We start from the raw sequence: 15,817 nt of genomic DNA, 5'->3' as shown, positions 1-15,817 counted from the left end.
TTATAAATATTAATATTGTTACTTACTTTTTTTTACCGTGTCCCGGGGGGGGGGGGGGAAAGAGGTACTCCCTAAAATTTACTAAAGGGGTGTGCCACTGAGTCGCTGAGACTCTGGACCTGTTCCAGAGAAAAACGGCTCAATTTGCGACCCTGTTCCAGACAATATCCACAATGAAAAATATATGAAGATAGATATAAAAACACTAGCATACATCACAAAGCGCTCACTTGACTTTGTCTGTGGCTTGGAGAAAAACCAATGAGAGGAGCGGAGTTTCATAGCTAAACTTGATAGTGTTCCACAGTCAAAAGGGTGATTTGTATACCCTGTTTCAGAGTCAGAGAGGCAAAAGGCACACCCTGTTGAGCAGCACATACCCGTATAGCCCTTATATGGGAGTACCGTATACAGCAACACCAAATAAGCCGAGAACAAACAAAATCAATCAAAACGTTTTAATTCCACCGACAGCATTATGATCCAGAAGTCTGGATGGGAAATTATGCTGCAAAACGGGTAATTATGTAACCTTCGTGTAGATAAGGAGGGGGTAGTAGGGCTGCATGTTGGGGTAGATAGGCATATCACGTGGTAAATTAGCAAATCACTTAACATTTAGAGTATAAAGGAAATAATATACATCTACATTAAGAATATGGTTAATTTTCTTTTTTTCATTCATTCATTTTTATTTTCACTATTTGCCTATATTTTAATTTTGAATGGAAATGGCAGAGGTCATACATGTAGCAAAGGGTTTACAGCATATTGCCATAAGCTAATGCCAAGCAAACCGGAGTGAAAGCTAACCACAAGCAAACTAGAGTAAAAGCTAATCCCAAGCACACCGGATGAATAAAGCTAACTGCGAGCAAACAGGGGTGAACCTAACTACAAGCAAACCGGAGTGAAACTAACTGGAAGCAAAGAAGGGACATTCTGTAACCCCATCCCACCCCCCCCCCCCCGCCCCCCAAAAAAGGATGATAGCACCTTTTTTACTTTTACATGTCTTTTTGAGTCCCCTTCCTCTTAAGGGGTTTCACTTCACTTACAGAAATAAAAAAACAAAAATTCGGGGAAGATAGAATATTGTTTGTGAGTCTCAAACTCAGTTTTGTTCTTTGATTACGCAGAAAAAATAGAATCATGTTTGCTTGTGTATAAAACTATGCAAGAAAAAAATATAGCATCAATACTTTAACTGCTCTTTTAAAAATTTGTATGCTTTATTGTACACATTTTTGTGGAGTCATGTTACCCATTCGTCATGGAGTTCACAAAGTAAGCAAATGAGTCACAATTTGGTTGCTTCATGGTACCTAATGGATACTGCAAATTTTATCTGGCTTTAGAATATTTCACTAATTTTATAATTATAGCTGTTCTTATAAATTGTACACAGCATAAAACACATAAGAATGAAATTGGTATTGCATATTGCTTGCAATCACGATTTTAACGTCTATACTTTAGAATTACAGTACCACCAGTTTCAGCATTACCAATCCAAATTCAAATTATTACATTGCTTTTTAACTCCACTACCTCTCCCAAGGTCAACCAAAGATCTTATGATATACAGTAGTTAGACAACTACATGTAAGTCCTGTGTAGTCGAGGGCTCAAAATATTTGGACACTTACAGGTCATGTTAACCGGCCAAAGAGATTTTAGCTTGGTCACATGTGGTTTCTTACCAGCCAAAACATTGAAAATAGAAATTTTAAACTCCCATTCATTTCTGCTGTTACTGTTTTGGCTGCATATTCTTAAAAAGATCACTTCATAATGCCCTTGTTACATCTAAAAAGATGTGAAAGAGACAGGTCAATCAAGAAGTTGTTTTCTGAAGTACACTGTAAATACGTTAACATTTAAAATATAAACTTTGCTCATTTGCAGCTTTTCTTGATTTCAATTTACATGTAATTTACTAGTCTCTTGAAAATGGCATCATGAAGACACCCAAACATCAAGCTGGATAATCTTAATCCTTCCTGTTTTCTTTTGATGTCCTTGTCCACATTCTGTTTTTGTGTCTCTGAAACTCATGTTAACCCTGAAAAAAGTCAAATGCCACAGATTAAATTAAAATTGATTAATTGGCATGAATATCAATAATTTATAAACAAAACACTTAACGCAAGCTTGTATAAAGTGAAGCAAAACTACTGGATGCGAAAGGATACCTTATATATTTAACAGAGATGTATCAGCACAGACTATTTTTTTTACTGATAACTGCGAAGTCAACTACAGAAAAAAACCCTGGTAACTCAAACTCGGATAACTCAAACAACCTTGCTTACTCGAACTCACTTCCATTTCCCTTGGATTTGACCCCACTTTTCAGTCATTTTTACTCGGTTAACTCGAATTCGGATAACTCGAAAACCCCGCTAACTCGAACTAAATTTTGTTTCCCTTTAACAAAATTTGGGTCAAACTTTTTACCCTGATAACTCGAATTCCGGAACTTGCAACTCGCAACGGTTGCCCATTGATTATAGCAATGAACAGATCATGTATTTGACAGTCATTTTCCACTATTAACAAAAGAATGTGTGGTCGCTTTAGAGTTTCTGGCAAGATAAGTTCAATTTGCACAGTACTGTATACTGAAGTGCTTAAAAATCAGTAAACTATCAATTATTAACTTGGCAAATAAAATATTCAATCAACCCCGCTAACTCGAAAAACCCCGCTAACTCGAACTCATTTTCGTTTCCCTTCAGAGTTCGAGTTAGCAGGGTTCTACTGTAAATATTTTAATAAACTCAAAGCATCACTGCAAACCCTTACACCCCCTCTTAATTAAAAGGTTTGGCCTTTAAATACTCCCCCTCCCCTCTACCCCTATATATACATGTACATGCATAGGAAAAACATTGCCACATCTTAAAAGCTTTTCTCTTAACAGTAATACTAAGATTTTTAAAGATACACAATTAATAATAAGTTTGCATGCACAGCTGCATACAGTGTCTAAAATGGCATGAATTTACTCACAAAGATTCCAGTTTTCCAGTAGTCATTAACCTTTGTTGTGTGCATTTTCCAAATTACACAACAAGATTGCGATTTTTTTATGACAAATATAACATTTACTGTTGACATTCTGAATGAAACCAGCAAAACAGACCTCAAAATCTCAAAATTGTTGACATTATTATGTAATCCACATGAACGCTCAATAGTGAACAGAACTACATGACAAGTGGATTATTTAATATATTTGGGAACGAAAGAGCTAAGTAATGAAGCTGAAGTTTATTTACTCTGACTAAATGAACAGTAATTTTACCTCCATCATGAATATCAATAAACTGCATACACTGAATCGATCTATTTCACTCGGAGTTAACGAAATTCCAGGTGCTTCGTGCAAACTGACATCACTTTCATTCTCATCTCAGCTGCTCTTCCAGCACTGTAAAACAAAATAATCATATCACAAGCATTTTAAAATCGTAAGCTTTATTTTCTTCGAGATGTGTTGAAGTAATATTCTTTATGAATTCGTTACTCGAAGGCCCAACAATTATTTGTTTACATAATCAAATCCTCCTATTTGATCAGTAAAACCTGGTAAAACTGAATTTTAACGAATAGTATTTTTCAACATTGTTCATGTCACAAGCAAATGCTTAGTGGCGAAAGCAAGTAAAATGTGCCGTAAATATAAGCTTACAGCTTTGCGTATAAATGACGGAAACACTGCAGTTTTGTACTCACCTTCACCAGTTGGCCGCAGTAGGTACACTAGTCTGCTCGTTTTATCTCCGTTCCCCTGTTCTCCGCTATTTCTTTGCCTGTTTTCTCGGCACCTCTCTTGCTATTTTAGTCGCTTTTCTTCGCTACTTTGCTACCAGGTTGGACAGGCGCTTTGCTATACTTTTTCGCCTGCTTTCTGTCCGGGTTTTCTGGATCTCTCGCGATCTCTTTCCCGTCGCAAATCGCTTAAACCCTGTTTCCTCGAAGTTAAGTTTACCCTGCTCTCGTTTGTAGTCATCGGCATAAAAGGAGCCAAAATAAATATGTTTGTCTCAAGTTCTAACTTTCAGACTAGCTGAATAGGATTTAAAAATACGTAGTAATTTTGAAAATTTCTTTGCCAATAGACCTCACACTGCAAAATTATTTCGCGCCAGTACTGCGCGAGTTGTCAAGACCTTTCAAGATCCCGGATGTGCGCAACACCGTACGTACGCCGCCGTACGCGCCCGAGAGTCATGCCGCTAGCCATGATGACCATGAAAACTCGGATGCACGGTTTCCTATTTTTTTTCATGTGTTTTTTTTTTCATGTGTTTTTTTTTATGAGTATGGTGCTCCGCTCTGCGGCCCTTACGGGCCGCTAAGGAGCTCCGCTAATATGATCCATTATACGTGTACATCAGAAAATAAGATAAAAATGATAACTCACACTTAGCTGTTGATGTCTGGCAATTTAATTCCAGGCAGCAGTCTGACACTGACACTCGCAACATGAGCTTAAGTCTTTAAGCCCAAGTTAAACACCGTCCATTCACCATCATTCGACCTTTGCAATTGATGGAAGCCTCAATTTCTGCCCATTTGCTATGAAACTGTGTTTTTGTACTTTCTCGTAATGCATCCATCCTGTTTGGATTCAACTTTTTCAGCGTGTCTCCTTTCCCTTCAACGCTAGATGTCTCAGCTTCCTCCCTGCTGAACAGGAGTTGAAACAATTTGAGGGCATAGTTCTTGGCCTCTTTACGAGGAATTTTTTCCATGCTTGCCTGACTTACATAAATACCATGCTGGGGATTACCAACTATGATGCTGTCATTTGAATCCACTGGATGAATTGATGGTCCACTGCCAACATTTTCAGGTGCCTGTGTTTTAGTTGGCTCAAGGTTTCAGGGCAAGCCTTTGAATTCTTTTTAATGAGCACATTAACAACAGGCCTAGGTGCTATATTATTTTGTACTGGGGAGCATGTAGTACAGGTAGATGCGGCAAAGGCCTTGCAAGCAGGCATTCAATTCTGCTGACCTGATTTGTGAGCCCATTCAGTTGTGCTGACAGCTGCACATGCTGCAGTGAAATCCAGATCCTGGATTTTCGTTGGATGTTCCTGAATAGCAATAATAGATAAAAAGTGGTTTAATAATTTTGAATGCATCTAAAAGTCAAAAATTTGCTGTTGGGTTTTTTTGGTTGAAAAACCTCAAACTTTGTCATGTTTACATGAATTGGTTAGAGAATGAAATCTTCATGCATTAAAGTAGTTTAAGATTGAGTGTAGTTAAAGTACAGTTGTCCAGAAAGGGTTACAAATAAGAGCAGTAATGTCAACTAAAACTTATGTTAGTACAGTAGTTCCTATTAAGTTATACCATATATTGCATCTGTTGCTGAAGCCTTCACTGAAAGGTGCATGAAAAATATTAAGCACACCTTTTAAGGCAGATTTTTTAGTAAGCCTCCCCTCTCCATTTATGTCCATTAACCCCCTGCCACGTCCATCAGTCTGAAATGTGACCATCAAGCTATTATTGATTTGTTTCAGCCAGTGTTTGCCTCCTTGTCACATAACTAAGTTCCTCTCTTTCTGTTTTGGGAATTTCAAACGTCATCTCAAGTTGTGGCCTTCCACACAGGGAATGTAACGCGATCGCCCCCTTATTAAATTAATTTTTTAAAGTAGTAATGAGCTCTTTATCTTTGTTTGGTGCGTACATGTATATGTTTTATGGTTGTGTGCTTTTTTCACTTTTCAAACATGTGTGCGGAAAGGTGTTTCGGCTCCAGACTGATTTATATAATACTTACGTGGTGTGTTTGCTTGATGGCGAGATGTTCCAGCTAGATTCCTTTCAGTAAAGCTGCTTGCACTCATTCGTGCAGTTGCTGTATATAGAAAAGAAACAGTTTCATAAGTAAAAACGGGTTTGCATTGAAGAAAATCAATGTCACAAAGCAAAAGACAAGTGTTCTTAAGAATTCATTTTTGCCTTAAAAGTTAAAAACAGTATGTTAAGGTGGAAGTAAGTAAGGCCATTTTTGTGTCATTTACCATGTAAATTACTGTCATTATGTTCAATTTCACACAATCCAATATTACTGTTGTGATCTCAATGAGTGGTCCGTATGGACAGTAAAATGTTTTCGGTATGGATATTTTTTGAAACCACACAATAATATTATTGTCAGGTTGAATAATGGTTCTGAGGAATTTTACAAGTTTAAACTCATTTTGATAAGATGTACTATTAAAAAAGATAAATCAAAAGTAGTATAGTATTGTGTAGCGTGCCTTGCTGTTGACTCTTCCATGTGCTCTTTCAGCCCTCCATCTCCATAAACTTAGAATTACTATTCATTATCAAACCATAGTAAGGAAGATATATATGATAATGCAAATGCGGCCTTACACTACTGAAGACCTGAAAAAAATTTTCAGGCTCTGAGCGGGAGTCGAACCCACGACCTTTGCGTTGCCAGTGCAATGCTCTACCACTGAGCTATCAAAGCCACATGAGAGCGGTCGTATATGGGTAATCCCTTTATGGTGGACATGATACTCGGCCCAAGTATATGTGAAATAAATGAATGTGTGTCCAGCAGTAGCAATGAAATATATATATGATAATGCAAATGCGGCCTTACACTACTGAAGACCTGAAAAAAATTTAAGGAAGGTTTTCAGTTTCGATACCCCTATAAACTTGTCCGTTAATAATTAATTTGTCCACTTTAAAGAATGCCGATTGCTTGGCTTGCTTTACTTTTTGGAGTACCGGGTACAGTTTCTCATGAATGTTGTCTATTTCTGTGGGAAAATCGTGTGATATTCCAATTCCTGTGCCTTTTAGATTTTTACCTTAAGACCAAACAAACTCCTTGTCTCGATAAAAGCTGAATTTGGCTATAACAGGCCGTAACAAGCAGTTTTGGACCGATTTTGAATCCTATTGGCACTCTTTATCAAATCAACAAATACCCTTATCCATGCAAAACGTTTTATTTGGAATGCTATCTCAACAATGCCCTTTGCTTAATTTACTTAACTATTTTATAATAATGGAAAGTTGCTAATTCATGTGTATATCTTAAGTGTACCTCTGTAATTCATGTAAGTGCAGCTTATTTCTTTATTTTTTTCTCGTTTAGTGTGATGTAGTGTTGTATGTTTCAATAAAGAAAAATTAAAAAAAAAAAACATATCCTGTGCCTGTTTGGTATTCAGGTGTTCCTTTTGTTCTTATTCATACAAGCTGATTTCTGGTGACTCAATCTCTGACAATATAGAAATATAGATCTTTGTTAGCGTGAAATAAGCTTGGTTTACGGCTAGTTTACAGTTATTCCACAAATTAAAACTTAAAAACTAAATTAATTAAAATATACTATATAAAAATGCTAACTACTATAAAAAATATTATTACCATGATTGAAAATAAAAATATAAAAATTAAAACATCCTTAATTGATTGACATGACTGTAAAAAGCCCTACAAAATAACTCTTACAATTTAAAAACGTCAAATTTCGAACATTGCATATAAAATCCTTAGTTCCACCTAGGCTGCATAAGTTCTCAGGAAGTGTGTTCCATTGTTTCGCGGCGTAATAACTTAAACATTTAAGGCCGTATTTGGTGCTATTCACCTTAAGTGCATCTGTCACAGAAAACCGACCATCTATGTATGGAGGTTATAAAATTCGAAATCCTTGATTCACACTATTTTTTGTGGAATGATAGCATTACATGTGTCTTTTACAATGAGCATAAAAGTTTGACTAGCTGCTTTTAATAAGCCAAGAAATTGGGCAGCCTTTTTTCCCTGATCCGAGGACTACATTTTATCTTCAAAAATAACAAAAATAATGCATATTTTATTATTTCTTTTCATGAAGTGATAAAAAGAAGGCATCCTTCTTTGGTAATATGTGGAAAGGGGGTGGTATATGCTCTTAGGCAATATCATTAAAATTGCCTGCCATATCAAGGTAAAATATTCAGGGGTGGTCAAAAGTGAGTATCTATTTTAATTGTCAGACACCAGCATATTTTCACTTTTTTTAAAATGCCACTTCTCCATGCTCCAGCAATTTTGGGCTTTTATTCATTCATTCATTCATTTCGAGGGACAAGACATTTACACCTCGCAGATTGTATTTGCTCCTTCTAACATTTATAAGACGTTCAATTTTTACTGGCACTCTATCCTGAAAACAACTGTTTACGGTAATTTACATGACCTGAATCCTGTGGGTTGATACGGAGATCATTGCAATCTTCAGTGATTCACATTGATGGCACTGTACATAGTGTCTGTGGTTGCAGGAAGCCTCGAAGTCAGTGCTCTGGGGATCAGTAAGAGCATAATGTCCACAATGGTCTGGGCATGGGCTCTCACCTTCTCGTCAGTGCACTCAGTAATCTGCTTTCAGGTAACCCTTACCTTCTTTCAGTTCCTTTCTTTCGCTTGATACAATTCCATGATCCGCTTTGCTCTAGGCTGGCTATTGGCTGTTGATTTCCTAAAGTTTCATAGCCATTACGCTAAAGCCCAAATGTTTGACATGGATAAGTGCGCCTTGAATAACTACCAAGCCACCTTAAATCACTTAAACTTAAACGAACGTTACAAGTTAACCTCGTCAATTTTTCCTTATAAACATTGCCTGATTGCCCCTACTAATTTAATCAACTCGCTTATCTTAGGCTTAACTAAAAATCCTTTCGTGGAGATTCCATTGTCACAGGGCTTCTTTTCCTTTCCATCGTTTGCTTTGCATGGCCTTGCAAAGCTCTTGGTTTTCTTGCTCTCATCATTTTTGCAGTTATTAGATGATTCGACATCAACATAACAAAGAAATATCAATCTAGCACAAGATTAATATCATGCATTCCCGAAGCTGGTAAGACCAACATATGTCTGGATTAGGTGGATGGCTTCTTGGTCATTAACCTGAACACAGCATGACACCATGTTTCTGAGAGTTGTTTGCCAAAATTGCGAGCATGTTAACTCCATATACCTATTTTCGAGTTAAGGTCTCCTTAAGAATGAAACTTTTCCATCTTCCAATCTTCCCACCCCTTGTCTGTTCTCACCAAATCGGGTTTTACTTGGGGAAGCTTGTTTAAGGTTGACAAGACAAAACCCTTGAGCATCCCTCCCTCCCCCAAAGTTTGCAATGCGTTAAATTCTTGCTCAGCTTCTCATGAATTTGCACACCCTTTTGTAATTTGATCCTCTGGTTAAACATTTCTAAGGATATATTTATCCGTAATAGATTTCCAAGGCCGTACAATGCTGTTTAATTTCTTCATGAAATTGCATCAAACGCTCAGTAACACTATAATCAAACACCTAGTGGTTTCAACGTTGCTGCATGCTCAAATAGCGATCTTGGATAATTTCTATTCTGCTGACATTTTTGTTACAAATGTCTGGGGAAAAATGGCAACTTTCGTCTAGCTTTTCTTGAGTTTCCTTCTGTGAAATTTTGTAAAAGTTGGCAGAGGGGTTATAATTATTTTACTTTACGTGGCGCTTGTTTTTTAGAAAAATCTATAAGACGTGTTTTTAGGCAGAGGGAAAATACACAAATTTACAGCTAGCAAGGAATCTGCCTTAACAACCCTTACTTTTTTCCTGTTTACGATTTTTTTCCAGGTTGTATCCATGTACTGAAAAAATTTTGGATGATTTCACTGAAGAAAATTGTAGAAAATAGCAGTCAAGGCCAGCTAAACACAAAAAGACGCACTTCTTTGGGTAGTCTTAATTCTCGCCTTGAACCCATTATTTTAACAGAGATGGTTGTAGGATACTATTTCATCATTGCTGATTGCATTTGTTAAGTTCTTGTGAACTATTACTACAAACGAATGCAAAGTCACATTTCAAAGTATGACATAAGTAATTATGCTATGGAGCCACCTTAAGTTAAGCTTTAGAAAAACGTAAAAAAAATCACAGCTAGAGCTAAGTCATGGATTTAAAGCCCAGTTCCAAGAGGTTGAGATTGTTTTACAATCTCCATGGCACTTTCTCTCAAATAATCAGGAATGGTTTCACTGGTGAATTTTTCTTTGCTCACAATAAGAACTCGATAGACTGTGGATTCAAAACCAAGATCTCGGCTTTTTTCATTGCTTTGATCAGAATGGGTTGTTCTTGTTGAATCACTTTTACATAATCTTGTGTAATGTAGCCATCTTCAAAGGTTGTGGAATTTTTCATTTCTGTATTTCTTGTCCAAACCAGCTCCCTGTCTTTGCGACACACAAATAAAGAGATAGAACTTGGTCTTCTAAATAAATGTTTTCATTTGTGAAGCAGTCCATTAACTACGGTTCTGTACTTCTTGGTGTTAAAAGAAACGTCTACCCCCCAAACCATACCCCTCGAAGAATACACTGTCCAGCGCTGCAATTAAGCTCGTGTCATTTCCCGGAATTTTGCCTTTGAAATGAGCTTCAAGCCTTTTCAGATCCAGGTTAATTTGTAGCCAGTTCTCAAAACCCTGAGAGGTAAGATAGCGAGCTCTACATTCACTGATTAAATGTGGTCGTACAACACTCGAAAAAGAGTTGGTGGTTTGATTTTTCAGAGCCGTTTTCCTAGCCAGAGTGTTTTCTAACTTCTGCAGGCATTTCTTTGCGGACTGCAGTCTATTGAAGAAAGACAAGGATGGCCTTTATACGGGCAGTTTACTCTGTTATGTCCCTCTCTGCGGTGGCAATTTGTACACGCTGGTTTAGAATAATCAACATCTGGGCTTTTACCGTAAACAGCCAAAATTCTTTCCACTTCCCGCTGAAGCTCGGTTACTTTTTCTTTTCTTTTTCCCCTTCAACTTGCTTGTCTTGTATTAAAAGATCTAACGGCGATTGATATTGATCAGGAGAATTTATATTTACTGGCGGTGTTGTGATTCCTCCGTGAAAGTTTACAGATGTATCAGGCCGCGCGTTTGTAACTCAAGCTCGTTGTTGTTTATATGGCGGTGATCTGCAGTTTAACACGCTGTCTGTGAAAGAGCATTCACTAGAGCCTGGCATATTTATTCCAGTAAATGTTGACGTTGAGGAAATGCATTTCTCCACATTTAATAAGAGTTGCTTTTTCGATTCTGCACCAGTGACATTTCGTTCAGCAATCTCACATCGCTTGCAAGATTTTAATTCTGGAGTTGACTTGGGCTGCCAGTTTATTTTGATTTTGAGCCTTCTGAATGTTGTTCCTGAAACTGCTTGGGAACATCTTAAGGCATCAAGAAACGAATCTCCAAGTTGAATGTTGAATGTTTCAAACAAACATATACCAACGAACAAACATACACCAACACAAACACTATTACATTTTGCATTACTTTTTTGTATTACATTTTGCGTCAAAAGTTGTTACATTTTGCGATACCGACGTTATTACGTTTTGCATCGAAAGTTATTACATTTTGCGTCGAAAGTTATTACATTTTGTGTCAGTTATAACATTTTGTGGCGTAACATATGAAACATATGATTCATTAACAGAGAAACAATCTGTGCTAGTTACAACTGCAAAGTATTTAGAGTTTGGGCAGCAGAATTATATTTTTTTGCACAAATTCAACTTCATAATCGCTCTTGCGAAACTTTGTGGGCAGCATATTGACCTTGTGCAAGATTTTTCTGTCTTACTTGGCTATTGGGTTTTTTATTGAACTTATTATCTGAGGGCAGGATAGTGACCTCGTGCTAGATTGTTGGTCTTATTTGGGTAGTGAATTCCTTATGGAACTATTGTTGTCTGATGGCAGCATATTGACTTGTGCTACGTTTTTCTGTCTAACTTATTTGCGTGGTGAGTTCCCTATGGAACCCTTCTTATCTGAGGGCAGGATATTAACCTCGTGATAGGTCATTATGTCTTACTTGGGTGGTGAGTTCCTTAAGGAACTCGTGTTATCTTAATAATCTAGCACGAGGTCAATATACTGCCCTAATATAAAAGAGTTCCATAATGAACTCACCACCATAGTAAGACACAATAACGTAGCATGAGGTTAATATCCCGCCCCCAGATAAGACGAATTACATAAGGAACAAAACACCCGAGTAAGACACAATTATCTAGCATGAGGTCAATATACTGCCCACAGATAACATGAGTACCATAAGGAACTCAGCATCCAACAGACATAATCTAGCAGGAGGTCAATACTATGCCATCAGATAGATAGAGTAACTCAGCACCCAAGATAGAGGTAATAATAATCTAGCACGAGGTCAATATATGCTGCCCTACTAAGAATTCCTTCAGGGGCTGACCACCCAAGTAAGACATAATAACCTAAGAACGAAGTTAATATCATGCCTTAAGATAAGAAGAGTTCCATAACGAACTCACCAATGGTGATGGCAGCATATTGACCTTGTGCTAGATTATTCCATCTTACTTGGGTGCTGAGTTTCTTATAGAACTCTTTTGGTGAATTCCTTTTGGAACTCTCGTTATCTGACGGCAGCATATTGCCCTTATGCTACATTTTACTGTCTAACTTATTTTTGTGGTGAGTTCCGCATGGAAATCTTCTTGTCTGAGGGCAGGATATTAACCTCGTGATAGGTCATTATGGTTTCCTTGGGTGGTGAGTTCCTTATGGAACTCATGTTATCCGAGGGCAGCGTATTGACCTCATGCTAAATTTTCTGTCTTACTTGGGTGGTGAGTTCCTTATGGAACTCTTCTTATCTTATTTGATGGCAGGATGTTTACCTCCTGCTAGATTATTATGTTACCTTAAGACAGCACATTGACAGTGTGCTAGGTAGGATATTTTCTTTTGCAATTCAAAAGAAACAAACAAAATTGCAGGGAAGGACAGACTATGTACTAGGCTATAGTTCAACAAAGCTTGCCTTCAAGTAGCAGACAGTGAATAAATGCGAAAAAATTTGAAGGCTTTGTTGGTTCTTTGGAATTACAGTACTGTGCAAAAGTAATGCAAACGAAATTCGTCGAAATTCGCAACTTTTCGGGGCTTTTCGACGAAAAAATTGCGAAATTTCGTTCGAAGCGAATTTTCGGCGAAAAAGTAGCACTTTTCGTTTCGTCTATTGTTTTAAACGTCGCGAATTTTCGCGAGCATATTTCGCTTGCCTCGAAATTGACTTCGAAAATTCGCTTAGTTCGAAATACACCCTTCGAAATTTCGAGCTCTGTTTTCGCTGTGTTCGAATGTCTATTGGCCTTTTCTAAAGCTATGGCTCTGCCCTGCTTCATGACTATAAAGAATGTCTCTTTGAGGTGCTGCTATTCAAACTAAAAGACGATGACCATTGTTTTAAGACAGATCGTTTTATTTCACTTTAAGCATTACCGGAGAAAGCCTTTTAAAACTCAACCAAGCAATTAGCCCCCTACCTTAGTCTGTGATTCAAAGATAAAACTTGATTCCTCCTTTTCTATGTTTAAGTGGCAAAGTTTATACTCTTCTTTTCGATCGCACATGTAAACACATCCGCCATATTGAATCCGTGATACTTGAACCCAGACTTCCACGTGCCGAAAGCAAGTGTGTCAACATTCAACATGGCGGACAAGTCACATGGCGAGCGTGTGCTGGCGTACGTTTCACCATTTTATTGAGCCACTAGATCGAAGGAAAGAGTAGATATGGAGGCGGTGAAAAATTTTTTACTTTCTCGATACTTTTGCGTGCAAAGTAGGACCTTTTTTACAAGGTAAGATGTTCGAAAAGTTTCTTGTACGATCGACCTGTAAACTTTGTGGTCGCCGCGCCATGTGCTTTCACTGATATACCGTAATATGTACAGCTGTAAACAAGAATCTTACTCAAGGCAATTCGTTTGAGTTATGTGAAGGTATAAATAAAGTTTTCTCACATCCAAAAGAGGCTGAAAAGTTTTCAGTGGTAAACCTTTTATTTGTTTAACCCCTGTCTTGTTTCTTCGAAGTCGGCTTCTGAAAACATTAGTATCGCGCTTGTTTATGTTGCAAATATAGCCTCTACAGTGGTGTTCTTTGAAGTTTTAGGAACTTTCATTTGCCCCAAGCAATGTTTCAGTTATATTTTACTTTGTCACGGCTCAAATAATTTATTAAATTGTTATGACCTTGATGGAACGCGCTTCGCGTTAGTTTATTAACTATGGTCGAGTGAAAGCTACATGCAGCGAATTTCGCTGCTTAGAATTTCGATAAGTCATTGTTTGTCTACCTCGAAAATTCGCTATTTCGAATTTCGCAGTCTCAAATTTTCGACGAAGTTCGCGATTTTTTCGCGTGGAGCGCAACGAAACATGTCTCGATAATTCGAAGAAATTTCGACGAAAATTCGCGAGAACAAAAAACGAATTTCGACGAATTTTGTTTGCATTACTTTTGCACAATACTGTACGATGTCGTTCATTAGCCAAAAATAGCAACAAAGTCCTATTATACATTGCAATCATGTACATGGAATAAGGCAACATGATTCAACAGTTTCTCTCTGCAGTAGCTTATTAAATGTGAAGTAACGAAATTAAAGTTTCTTGTCTTTGAAAAATTGTCTATGCTTAATAGATCACTTTGTGTGAATATATGCACATAATGTAAACTTGAACTTTTTCAAGCGAAATTTAATTTTTGGTGTTTTTGAATAGTTCATCAAGAGTATTGAACATTGCCATGGTCATCTGTTGTTGCTGAATAAGCCTGTTTTGCTGTAACAGCTCAGCTGCTCGTAATTCCAAATCTCTCCTGATATATCTGCTCCATTGCTACACATTCCTACACCATGTCAACCATGCTTGTTTGAGATGTTCCTCTTTTTGGGTGACACTTCTTCCTCTGAGGCATTTTTATCAGCAGTGTCAGTTTGGTTTCGTTTTTTGTCACACGATGACCTCTTGACTGCTCTCTCTCATTTCTGAAGCTGTGGTCTTCTCGTACTCTTGGGAACGACTTCTCACAAAAATCTTCTCGTCAACAAAAGTCCAGCTACCAGTTTTAGGCTTACATGTAAATTGGAAAACTTGTACTCGTAGTCATACTCTGAGTCGAATCAAAAGGTCTCTAATAACCTTGTGCTAGATTATACTCTCTTAAATTGGATGGTGAGTTACTTATGGAACTCTTCTCATCTGAGAGCAGGATATTAACCTCGAGCTAGTATTATTTCTTACTTGGGTGGTCAGTTCCTAAAGGAATTCTCGTTATCTAAGGGCGGCATATATTGACCTTGTGCTAGATTATTATGTCTTGCTTCGATAGCGAGTTCCTTATGGAAGTCTTGTTTACTAAGGGCAGCATATTGACCTTGTGCTAGATAATTGTGTAACTTAGGTAGTGAGTTGCTTATGGAACTCATGTTATGTGATGGCAGCATATTAACCTGGTGCTAGATGTTTCTGTCTTACTTGCTTGGTGAGTTCGTTATTGAACTCTTGTTATCTTAAGGCATGATATTAACTTCGTTCTTAGGTTATTATGTCTTACTTGGGTGGTCAGTCCCTTAAGGAATTCTTAGTAGGGCAGCATATATTGACCTTGTGCTAGATGTTTCTGTCTTACTTGCTTGGTGAGTTCGTTATGAAACTTATGTTATCCGAGGGAAGGATATTAGCCTCGTGCTAGATAATTATGTCTTATTTGGGTGGTGAGTTCCATATGGAGTGCATGTTATCTGAGGGAAGGATATTGACCCAATGGCAGATTATTGTCTTGGGCGGTGAGTTCTGGAAAGACCAATGTTGAACCAACTTCCTCCTGTGCAAAGTTTCCCAGACTGAAGATCACATCGTTCTCGTCTAGGAAAAAACAGTTTTTTGGCA

General features: G+C 37.6%; 1 long non-coding RNA gene across 1 annotated transcript; it reads right to left on the bottom strand.

The window, feature by feature from the left end:
• Positions 1 to 1,442: 1,442 nt before the first annotated feature.
• On the bottom strand, positions 1,443 to 4,032 carry LOC144652356 (uncharacterized). The gene is made up of 3 exons (XR_013570500.1): positions 3,742 to 4,032; positions 3,311 to 3,436; positions 1,443 to 2,065 (listed from the first exon to the last, which is right to left on the bottom strand). It is a non-coding gene; the product is annotated as an uncharacterized LOC144652356 (long non-coding RNA).
• Positions 4,033 to 15,817: the final 11,785 nt, after the last annotated feature.

Source organism: Oculina patagonica, chromosome 4, assembly GCF_052425735.1.
Source record: "Oculina patagonica isolate OP01 chromosome 4, crgOcupat, whole genome shotgun sequence".
Classification (NCBI taxonomy): Eukaryota; Metazoa; Cnidaria; class Anthozoa; order Scleractinia; family Oculinidae; genus Oculina; species Oculina patagonica.
The sequence above is the reverse complement of the archived record's forward strand: the minus strand, read 5'-3'. Positions and strand labels throughout refer to the sequence as shown.